The following is a 12718-nucleotide window of genomic DNA, read 5'->3' as shown; positions in this document are numbered from 1 at the left end:
TAAAAGTTGGAAACAACCATGGCAAACTCAGCTCTAATGAGCCTGCAGAGTTCTCCGAATTAACATTTTGGGGTTTAGAGCCAAAATTGGGAGAGTTCACTCACAGTCTGAGCAGGCATGTGTCTATGATAGAGGAATCCACCCAAACTGGGATCTCTGCATTCCTACTTCCATGGACGGCTTGACGGATGGAGAAACACCCAGGAGACCACAAAGTGGGTACCTGTTAATGTGAATCTGTAGATCATCACAATGTGGTAGTGGGTCAGTGAGAAGTGGATACTGCACCTGAACATCTGTCCAGGAGCACCTCCATCTGCAAGAAGCAAGGATGTACCACTGCACCAAGAAAAATGAGGAGCTTTCAAGTGTAAAATCTAGGGGTACTTGGTTTTATGCATGTTGTGCTGTGTGTCTCAAACTTGCCTGCAATTATTGAGAGCAACATGATGTTATGCAGAGTAGGAATAGGAAGACTACTCACAGGGTGCGTATCATGGCCGTAATGTTTGGTTACCTCAATAGTGAGAGCCTTATGGTAGCAAAAAAAGGATGGGTCATGTCAAATATGTAGAATATAGGCACATTCTAGAATACAACTGTAAAATGCAGTATGTTTACAGTCCCTCTGGACAATGCAAAACTCATTATTGGGCCAGAATTTGCTGCAACATAGACATTTTATAGATTGCTGCATGAGTTGGATTTAACTCTCACCCCTCAGTTCAGAAACTTCTGGACTATAAATTACTGGAGTTGCAGAAGTTGTTAATAGGTTCTGGGGAATGTCTGAAACTTTAGTGATCAATGGGACCAATGCACTTAACCAATAGCCTTAAGAATAGAGAAAGCAACAGCAACAATGGTAGGGAAGGATTTCAGTGAATGAGAGTCAAATTAGATAAAGTTAGGAACAGATAGATGGATAGAAAAAGATTGTATTGAGTTAATAAAAAAGTGTCATCAAAAAGTTTTAAAAGTAGTTTATTGTTGGAAGAGATTTTCAGTTTTGATTTTTCATTTTCTGCATCTGTAAGGTTTTATTAGTAATGCAGGATCATATATAAAAGAATGCTTCCATTATGAAATGCTGCATTTAAATTTTTACACTTTCAGTCATTTTACTGTGAAAATGCAGCAAGTTCTAAAAACTCAAAGGAAATTTAACATCAAGGGACTGTTTGCCAAGACTAAATGGATTAAACATGCGGCTGCTTGCTTGCTTTCTTCGTGCATGGGGTCTTCAGTGCACAGTTACAGTCTGCTTGCCTCTGTGGCTTGTACGGACATTTAGTACAGAACCAAAGCCAGACAAGCTTTAAAATCTGCCCACCCCCGACCTCCTCCCAAGACCAGCCCATCTCATCCCCGCCTCCTTGACCTGTCCATCTTTCCTCCCACCTCACTGACCAACCCGCACACCCACTGCCTACCTACTAACCTCATCCCCGCCTCCTTGACCTGTCCATCTTTCCTCCCACCTCACTGACCAACCCGCACACCCACTGCCTACCTACTAACCTCATCCCTGCCTCCTTGACCTGTTCGTCTTCCCTCCCACCCCTCCCTCCTCACCTCATCCCAACTCCCTACCAACACTCACCTTTACTGGCTTCATCCCTGCCTCCTTGACCTGTCCATCTTCTCCATCTATCAGCTTCTCTATCCACCTTTTATAATCGCCTCTCGCTCTCTCTATTTATTTAAGAGTCCTCTTCTCCCTCCATTTCTGAAGATGGGTCCAGACCTGAGGCGTAGGTTTTCCTGCACCTCTGATGCTGCCTGGCCTGCTGTGTTCCTCCAGCTCCACATTGTGTAATCTCTGACACTGTCATCTCACCTACTGTCTCTTAGATCATGAGTGAGTTTGCTCAATAATATACAACGTGCCCATTCAAATAGAGTAAAGCAAAGAACTGCAGATGCTGGAGATTGGAAACAAAATAGCAAACTGATGCTCTAGGACATCACTCTAGTTGAAGGGAATGCAGGAGAATCAGTTAAATCCAAATCTGCATGAGGCTGCAGGTTAGACCTTGCAGGAGTTTTGGTGCAATTCTCTAGATTCAGGATCAACTCTCCTGCTCCTCCTGGAAAGGCTGCCATTTGGGAACCATTTGTTCAGCAGCCACTAGCTGTAAAGAACTCCACTAGGTTACAGACAGACTTATACAGCTGGCATGCAAACATAAAGTGCTGGAGAAAATCTCCATTTCTGGCAGCATACATGGTGAGAGAAAGAGTTAATGTTTAAGATGCAACATGATCCAAGTGTTAAATTTGTTTCTAACTCCACAGATGCTGAGTTTCTCCAGCATTTTCTGTTTTCGTTTCAAATCTGCAGCAACTGCAGTGTTTTGCATTTAATCCTGTACAACTGGGCATAGGATGCACAGCCCACTCTTTTGTTGTTCAAATTGAAATCGGAGGGTGGCGGCTCCTCGGCAGAATCTGTAATGTGTCTTTGAGCTGTGACCTCACCTGAAAGGAGTGAATAATTTACCAATATGTACCCAAATGGAGGATCCTTGACAATTGCATGAAAGTAGTCAGGGTAGAGCAGTAACCGACAGCACTGTTCTACAACGCTTTACAAGTCTATTCAGCACGAGGCTCTTAAAGCCAGTACCAGGCCAAGCCTTCTGGAATTTTCTCCTTTGAAGCCTCAGACAGGTGAAAGTTCAAAATTGCAGTTTTGACCCTGTTGCTGCTGTTGTGTGGTGTCTCTGAAATATCGTTGATTTGATTTTAACTCCACAAAAATCATAATTTGCAGTTTCTGCATATAGCACGGATGTTGTGCGAAGCTATTTCTAGAGCTATTTCAGGAAGCTCTGTGAGTAAGGGTTGGCAGGTCTGCCAATGAGAGGCCAGCTGGGCAATGAATGAAACACATAGCTGTAAAACGAAAAATTGAAACCAAAGAAAACCAGTCTGTCTGTTCTCAGAATTAATAATAGAGGGGAAGAAACACAACAAAATAATGCATCTTAAAAAAGGGAACAATGAATACTTGGAAAATGACGAAAAAGAATCAAACAAGGGGAAAAAAAATCGTAATATTCATGAATACCTAGCAGATCAGAATCAATCTGCTTCTGAATGACCAGTAGAATATTTGCATCCTGACTCCAAGCTGACTGCGTAAATGTAAAGATGCAAACCATCTTTGTTTTGTGCAATGATAAGAGTGCATTTACAGACTTGTTGGACAGTCTAGTTCTGGTTATCAAACTTTGCCAAAATTGTAACATGAAAATAGCTGAACTAAAATGGTAATTGTACAAGACTAATCTTGGAGATTAATGTTCACTTTAATGTTGTATATGTGTATCCAAATAGTTGTTTAGCAGCACAGAAGTGTTGCTGACAAAAAAACAACTTTCGTTGAAAGTTTCGGACTTGCACTCATCAGGATAATTCACAAGAATTCTGGTGTAAAGAGGGACTATATCTTTTAGACAATATGAACAATGTGTGTTGATTGGCAAGTAGACTGTGATTGGTAGAAGCCGAGAAGAATGAATCAGTCAGTTGACGACTAATGTTAACTGCCAAGATTTATTGAAATTGAAAGCAAGCAGGTTGACTCCGATTGGTCAAGACTTTCTCTTGAGGAATGAACCAGAGAATGATGGTTGCTCACGTCATTAGATTGAAACAGACATGAAATGTGTACAGAAAATAAAAAATGCTGGAAAACACAGCGAGTCAGACAGCATCCATGGTGAGAGATCAAGCTAACCTTTTGAGTCTAGATGACTCTCATCAGAGCTGATGTGAAGTACAGAGGGGGCAGCAGCTATGCATTTTGGTGGGGGGGCGGGGTGCGGTCGGGAGTGGAGTGCTGAGGGAGAAAGGTTGCTGATAGTGCAGATTAAGTGATTAGCTGCAGTGATTTGATCCTACGATGTGTGTACATGCTCTTTTTGTGGGTGAAGAACAGGATTAGGGTTTGGTGTGTAAATATACGCAGCTCCAGAATGCACAGGTGCACTACATTGGGACCCCAGCAGATAATTGTAGATTGGTTGTCAGCATATTTCTTAGCTCACTCAGGATTGTTTACTACATGTTGTTAAATTCAGTAATCACTTCTAATCACGTACACTGTGTTTAGACTTTTGCGAGCACAGGCTAGTAGGGAATAGTTAGTGTCTATTGTGAAGAACTGAGGGACACGTTGTTTGATAGAATCTGACAGTCATTTTGTGTGATTGGCAAACATCTTTTTAGTTTGATTGCAATATCCTTTTGGTGATAAACACTAAAACACTGTTGCTGCATAGTAGCAGAGCAAAATAGACCTTCACTTATTGCTCAAGCCGTTGCGATATCTTACCCCCATCAAGCTAATCTGACATGTACTGGGCACCAATTTAAGGCTGTTAGAGATAATGGGAACTGCAGATGCTGGAGAATTCCAAGATAATAAAATGAGAGGCTGGATGAACACAGCAGGCCAAGCAGCATCTCAGGAGCACAAAAGCTGACGTTTCGGGCCTAGACCCTTCATCAGAGAGGGGGATGGGGAGAGGGAGCTGGAATAAATAGGGAGAGAGGGGGAGGCGGACCGAAGATGGAGAGTAAAGAAGATAGGTGGAGAGAGTATAGGTGGGGAGGTAGGGAGGGGATAGGTCAGTCCAGGGAAGACGGACAGGTCAAGGAGGTGGGATGAGGTTAGTAGGTAGCTGGGGGTGCAGCTTGATGTGGGAGGAAGGGATGGGTGAGAGGAAGAACCGGTTAGGGAGGTAGAGACAGGTTGGACTGGTTTTGGGATGCAGTGGGTGGGGGGGGAAGAGCTGGGCTGGTTGTGTGGTGTGGTGGGGGGATGGGACGAACTAGGCTGGTTTAGGGATGCAGTAGGGGAAGGGGATATATTGAAGGGGAGACATTTCAAGCCCACCGACTCACACAGCTACCTAGAATACACCTCCTCCCACCCACCCTCCTGCAAAAATTCCATCCCCTATTCCCAATTCCTCCGCCTCCGCCGCATCTGCTCCCACGATAAGACATTCCACTCCCGCACATCCCAGATGTCCAAGTTCTTTAAGGACCGCAACTTTCCCCCAACAGTGATCGAGAACGCCCTTGACCGCGTCTCCCGTATTTCCCGCAACACATCCCTCACACCCCGCCCCTGCCACAACCGCCCTAAGAGGATCCCCCTCGTTCTCACACACCACCCTACCAACCTCCGGATACAACGCATCATCCTCCGACACTTCCGCCAGTTACAATCCGACCCCACACCCAAGACATTTTTCCATCCCCTCCCCTGTTTGCTTTCCGGAGAGACCACTCTCTCCGTGAGTCCCTTGTTCGCTCCACACTGCCCTCCAACCCCACCACACCCGGCACCTTCCCCTGCAACCGCAGGAAATGCTACACTTGTCCCCACACCTCCTCCCTCACCCCTATTGCAGGCCCCAAGATGACATTCCACATTAAGCAGAGGTTCACCTGCACATCTGCCAATGTGGTATACTGCATCCACTGTACCCGGTGCGGCTTCATCTACATTGGGGAAACCAAGCGGAGGCTTGGGGACCACTTTGCAGAACACCTCCGCTCAGTTCGCAACAAACTACTGCACCTCCCAGTCGCAAACCATTTCCACTCCCCCTCCCATTCTCTTTATGACATGTCCATCATGGGCCTCCTGCACTGCCACAACGATGCCACCCGAAGGTTGCAGGAACAGCAACTCATATTCCGCTTGGGAACGCTGCAGCCCAATGGTATCAATGTGGACTTCACCAGTTTCAAAATCTCCCCTTCCCCGACTGCATCCCTAAACCAGCCTAGTTCGTCCCCTCCCCCCACCACACCACACAACCAGCCCAGCTCTTCCCCCCCACCCACTGCATCCCAAAACCAGTCCAACCTGTCTCTGCCTCCCTAACCGGTTCTTCCTCTCACCCATCCCTTCCTCCCACACCGAGCCGCACCCCCAGCTACCTACTAACCTCATCCCACCTCCTTGACCTGTCCGTCTTCCCTGGACTGACCTATCCCCTCCCTACTTCCCCACCTATACTCTCTCCACCTATCTTCTTTACTCTCCATCTTCGGTCCGCCTCCCCCTCGCTCCCTATTTATTCCAGCTCCCTCTCCCCATCCCCCTCTCTGATGAAGGGTCTAGGCCCGAAACGTCAGCTTTTGTGCTCCTGAGATGCTGCTTGGCCTGCTGTGTTCATCCAGCCTCTCATTTTATTAATTTAAGGCTGTTAGTTAGGTTTGCAATGTGACACAATTATACAAGATGGAACTCACATATATTAGTACAGAGGCCCTTTTCTGGCAGATAGAACTGAACTTCGTAAGCGACAACCCCTGCAGTTCATTTCTCAGTATAATGCTTTGACCAATCAGAGTCGGCTCACTAGGTTTGAATTTAAAAACAGCTTGGAAATTAACTGTCAGTCATCCACTATCTGGCACTTCGTCCATGGCAGTGCCTCAACCAATTGCCAAATAATCAGCACGCTCTGCTCATACGATACAGAAAAATCTTATTCTCCTTTACATTGATATTCTTGCAAATTGTCCTGATGAATGTGAAGCAAAAAGCGTCAACAAAATGTGTTTTTTCAGCACTGTGTTCGTTGACTAATACAAAGTTCATAATATTCAATATTTTACATTCCTGAAAATACACCAATCATTAAAAATTCTTCTCATGTCATCAGAGTAAGAAAGAGATTTCGAAGACTGAGAATTCAACCTCAAAAAACTAAACATTTATTAAAGGTTGAGCACTGCGATAGGCTGCTAATAGTCAATGCTGTGAGACCTTGTTATAAATTAATAACAAACCATTATTCTTTTGTACAGGTACAAATAGGATTAGGATTTGCTTTAATCTCAAAAAAAAGGACTATTTTCTTTCTACTTATAAATAGCCTGTGGATGCCTATAACAGCTAGAAATAATGAAATAATAAAATGTGAGGCTGGATGAACACAGCAGGCCAAGCAGCATCTCAGGAGCACAAAAGCTTTTGTGCTCCTGAGATGCTGCTTGGCCTGCTGTGTTCATCCAGCCTCACATTTTATTATCTTGGAATCTCCAGCATCTGCAGTTCCCATTATCTCAGAAATAATGAAATGGTTGTTCTTTGGATTTTATGTTCCATGGTACAGTTTCATCGGTTAACAGTTGCAGGAAGAGCAATGGGTGAGTCATGCCTGTTGCCACATGGTGAAATGAAATGGCCAATAAATTCTTGAGTCAGGAAGTGGGATGATAAGACAGGGCAGTCAACAAGTTTACATCCAGTGCAGTAATGAATCAGTGTCCGTAACCATTACTTTAAAAAATCTTGAGCTTTTCTTAGCAATTTGCAGTGTCGGATTAACTTAATTGATGAGCGTTATCTCTTTGGCTGTGACATTACAGTGTACTAATGTTTATTTATTTCCATGTCCACTGACCCAGTATAATAAATGGATAATACTCTAACTAATTTTGCCTGGTCGTGTTCAAATTTTCTTGAACCATTTCACTTCATAAACCATGTGAACAATCAGACATTCCTTCTGTGCTTTTTTAAAAATTCTTAAAAGGGTCTGGTGTCAATGACAAGGCCAACATTTGTTGCCTCAAGAGCAGTTAAGAATCAGTCACATTCATGTGGGCCTGGAGTCACATGTAGGCCAGACCAGGTGAAGATGGCAGATTTCCTTCTTTAATGGACATTAGTGAACTAAATGGATTTTTATGATGATTGACAGTCATTACTGTCAGACATTACTGATTGATAGCCAGAGAACTTTTCCTCGAGAGGTAGCTATTATGAGGGGGCATAGTTTTAAAGTGAGTGGAGGTAGATACAGGGGTGACGTCAGAGGTAGGTTCTTTGCTCAGGGTGGTAGGGATGTGGAATGCATTGCCAGAGAGGGTAGTGGAGTCGGCCTCATTAGAGGGAGTTAAGCGACTATTAGATAGGCGTATGGATGATAGTACAAAGGTAGGGGTAGAGGTTAGATAGACTTTAGGTTTAGGGTAAAAGTTCAGCACAACGTGTGCTGTACTGTTCTATGTTCTATTGTATGAATGTCATTAAACTGGCACATTGTTTTAAAATTCCAGCTTTTTCCTTGATCTGTATGATGGGATTTGAAACAGTGTTCGCAGAATTTTAACCTGGGGGTGTCTGGATTACCAAATCCATTGGCATTACCACTGCACCGTTGCCTCCCTACTCATCTCAAGCATAATGTGTCACTTAATATCAATCATCAGATGAGTGGAGTCAAATGTTCTGATTTTACAAGTGTAACTTATATGTCATGACAATGACTGACATCTTTAGTTTTACCATTTTTGGAAGACCAATGGTTGTGACTTCTCTGACCTTCATCTTGTCCATGGACATAGCTAGATACACAAAAGCCATAGCCAGAATAGTGCTGATAACGATGGTAGACTGTCCAGCCTTCAATCCAGGTTCCTGAATGTCTCTGCCAGACCTGCCTGCTACTCGTGTGTGTGTTTGTGCATTTCGGTGACGTCTCCAGTAATCCTGAGTTACAGTTACTTGGGGGTTTTCTTCCTCAACTGCTTGAGGAGATGTAGCAGCGAAGTGCTCACCAGAAAACACTCTTGACTCTATTCTAGCTAATGCAGCCGCAGAGATGACAGTACCTGAGCTGGTGAAAGCTGCAGGACAAAACCTTGCCTGCGCAAACTCTGAGGGATCTGTATCTTTTTCCTCAGAATTGGAGGAGGCGCTGATGGCCGGAAGAGCTGGTCTCTTGTGGGAGGAAGCTAAGTACGTGCTGTCGGTGCCTGCAGAATACAAGAGGGAGAGTGGGTTATGCAGTGGGGTCAGAAGCGTAAACATCTTAAGAACACAATCCCAGTTATGGTAATGGCATCAGAGATAGTAGGAACTGCCAATGCTGGGGTATCTGAGATAGCAAGGTGCAGAGCTAGATGAACACAGCAGCCCAGACAGCATCAGAGGAGCAGGAAGGCTGACGTTTTGGGTATGGACCCTTCTTCAGAGAAAGGGTCCAAACCAGAAATGTCAGCTTTCCTGCTCCTCTGACGCTGCTTGGCCTGCTGTGTTCATCCAGCTCTACACCTTGTTATCTCTATGGTAATGGCACATTCATGTCATCATGAATATTGCTCGGTTGCTGGGACATGGAAGATGCATCTCTCTCCACTTGTTTCCTTGAAGTCAATGAGGGGGTAAGCATCATCAGCCCTGCCACCCATCTTGGCCCCCCCATGCCTGATTGTGGGCTATTTTCACCTGCAGTCCGACAAAGAGCACGAAATGGTGAGATGGAAGTGGCTGCCTCCGCTGATACTGTTTGTGCAAGTACAGAAAAGCAGGTGGCGGTGACCTAGTTGAAGACTGTGAAGTGCAAAGGGCAGGAAGGGTTAGTAGTTTAAGTGGATAGGATGGGTGAGAGTTGTTGAAAGTAAATGCCACAAAGAATATTGAGAGTGGTAGACTGTAGGCCTTGGCAGTGGGTGGGTACAGTTGCTCTAGCAACATCCAAGAAGCCCAACACCATCTAGGATAAAGAAGCTTGTCTGATTGGTATCGCGCGCACCATCTTAATATTCACTGCCTTTGTGACTGATGCACAATAGCACACCCTGCTGCCATCAATGAGACACCAGAAACTCACCAAGGCACCACTGATAACAACTTCCAAACCAGTGACCTCAACTGCCTAAAAGACAAGGGAATACATGGGAATGTAATTACCATCAAGTTCCCCTCCAAGCTTCATGGCATTTTTACTTAACTAATATTGCTGTACCTTCAGTGTGGCTGTGTCAAGATTATGGAATTCCCTTCTAAACAGCATTGTGGTTGTAGTTACATCAGATGGACTGTATCAATTTAAGAAAACAGCTCACCACCTCCTTCTTCGAGATGTGCAACAAAAGATGGCCATTCAGCATCATAAAAAATATTGATAAACTGTTGCATTTCATACCTGTTATCCTGGTGTCCATGTTTTTGATGTTACAAATGGTATTAGAGGTGTGAAATGATGATGCAGAGCTGCAGTGACTGCATACACGTGACTTCATGGATAGTGCATGTCAACTTTGAGATGTACTACATCTGAATGGGATACCAATCAATTAAAGTCTGAATGATGTGTGGCCATACACATTGAATGAAGCAGTTAATGCCTTGCACTCAACAACATGTATGAGGCCGTCATGTAGCAGCAGTCCACTCTGGCATCTCTGTTTCAGTCAACAAGATAAAGCTGCAAATGGCTACTGTGTGACAAGGGCTTTGATAACATGGCTCATAAATCTGATGTACAATCCACACTTCCATGGGCAGTGTTTATAAAATGAAAAGGAGATGGCAGAATAATGTTATTATTACTGAATAAGTAATCCAGATACCCGAAGTAATGATCTAGAGGTTGGAGTTTAAATCTCACTGTGGCAACTGGAGATATTTTAAATGAAATTGAAAATCTGGAATTACTATGCCTCAGTAATGATGATTGTGAAACTATTGAATTGTGGTACCTGGTTCACTCGTGATCTTCTGAGAAGTAAGTGTGCCAGTCTTAATCAGGCTGCCTTTCATCTGAATCTGAATCGACAGCAATGTGTTTGACTCTTCCCTGCTCTGGAAAATGGCCTAGTAAACTGCTAATTGTATGAGATGACAAAGTGTGGAGCTGGAAGAACACAGCAGGCCAAGCAGCATCTTAGGAGCACAAAAGCTGACGTTTCAGGCCTAGAAGGGTCTAGGTCCGAAACATCAGCTTTTGTGCTCCTAAAATGCTACTTGGCCTGCTGTGTCCATCCAGCTCCACACTTTGTTATCTCGGATTCTCCAGCATCTGCATTTCCCATTATCTCTGCTAATTGTATGAAACTGCTGTATAAAAATTGAATAAGAAACCAGACAGGCAATCTGGAATCAAACTGGAATCACATAGGAAATAACAAAGGCCAAGTTGACCCTACAAAGTAATTCTTATTAATCTCTGGGGACTTGGGCCAAAATTGGGAATGCTGTCCCATGTGCTAGCCAAGCAGCCTGACGTGTGAAGTCACCACAGTCTACCAGACCAAAGGGCTGCTCTCTCTTTAAAGAGATGACTGTTGGTGTTTTAACCCAAGGGTCACCACACCTCAGGTGAGTGGAGGGGTTGAGAAGGAGAGTCCTTCATAATGACCTCAGTCAGTGTGGGACATTGAACTCACACTGTTGGCACCAGTCTTCATTGCAAATGAGCTGTCCAGCCAATTCAGCTATCCAACCCCAACAGTTTGACATATATATATAATCAACAAATCACAACGGATAGCCAATACCCCACATTTCACTATTATCATCACATGGTATATTCAGTTGCGTCAGCAGGACAGACCCAGAGTTGCTGGAATATCAGTATACAGTCTGGATCTGAGATTAGGTGAGCCCAGTTACGATGGTTCCCTCCATGAAAGGCAGAACAGAACCCAGCACAGACAATGATTGGTCTGTCATTCTGGGATATCTGCAGGTTTTCTGCCCATGTCATGGTGGACAGCTGTGTGGGAGCCACAAAACCTCACCCAAAAAGTTAACTCTCAGTTTGGGTACGTTCATAAAGAAATGTGCAACTAAGCTCACTTTATGTGTTGAAAACACAGGAAGACGTTGAAATTATACTGTAGATATTAACATATGTTCATTTGAATTCCTAAGTCCATTATTTTCATGCTCTGTTTTAGACCAGGTAATGCATCTTCTAAAGGAGCAGAAAGTGATATTTGATGAGTACAGTATGCATTTATAAACTTTGAAAAAGTTAATGACTCCATTAAAGCAGTAGAGGATTGTATTTCAGATGAACACATTAAGTATTCGTGCTAGAATCCTATGGCTCAATTTCAAAGCCATGCACTTTTTCCCCAGTTGAATAATTAATTTGTTTGTCTCTATATAGATCGTCTAGTTAGCAAGGTAATTGGTAGAATTGTACATAATTGAAGAGAACAGTCTTTGTAGCTGTGTTTTGATGGTCTAATACTATGTTTTAATACAACAACAGTGTCTATTCTTTACCTCTGGCTAAAGCCTTTAATTTAATACCGGTTGATCTCTCGTGCTTTTGATGAGTCAATCGTTATGCTGTTGGGAGGGAGGAATGTGAGGTGTGGGAAGGATATCCAGTCCCATTGAAGTAATTTGGAACGGAGATCATAATTTCATCATAGACTCTGGGTGAATTCTGTCAGTGACACGCCATTCCACTCCCTTTCATTTCCCATGCCATTAAAATTAAAATTTAAAATGTTGGCTTGGTGCATGGGAGGCACACAATTCTATGGTAGGAGATGGGTTTTGTTTTGGTGCTGAAACCTGGCATCAACTGATAAAGATGGATGGGCTCAAATAGTGACTCCTGGACACAAAAGGAAGTTCTGCATCATGGCCAAAACATTCCTGCCCAACTCCATTTCCATTAAATAAGATTTCTTGAGAGCACAAAGATGGCATGGCTATTTTTCAATGTTAAATTTGTCATGACCTGACGAGGTGGGGTGAATCAGTCCTGTTTTTAAACTTCCTTGGTTGGATGCAGCAAAGATTTTTATCTTGCAGCTGTATCACCCATAAAATGTAATGCAGTGCAAGTCAAAACCAAGGAGATAAATATAAGTTTTTTTTTAAAGTGAAGACAGAAGAATATTAGCCCTGAAAAAAAATGATAAAATGTAATAT

The sequence above is a fragment of the Stegostoma tigrinum genome, chromosome 5 (genome assembly GCF_030684315.1).
Source record: "Stegostoma tigrinum isolate sSteTig4 chromosome 5, sSteTig4.hap1, whole genome shotgun sequence".
Taxonomy (NCBI): Eukaryota; Metazoa; Chordata; class Chondrichthyes; order Orectolobiformes; family Stegostomatidae; genus Stegostoma; species Stegostoma tigrinum.
The sequence above is the reverse complement of the archived record's forward strand: the minus strand, read 5'-3'. Positions refer to the sequence as shown.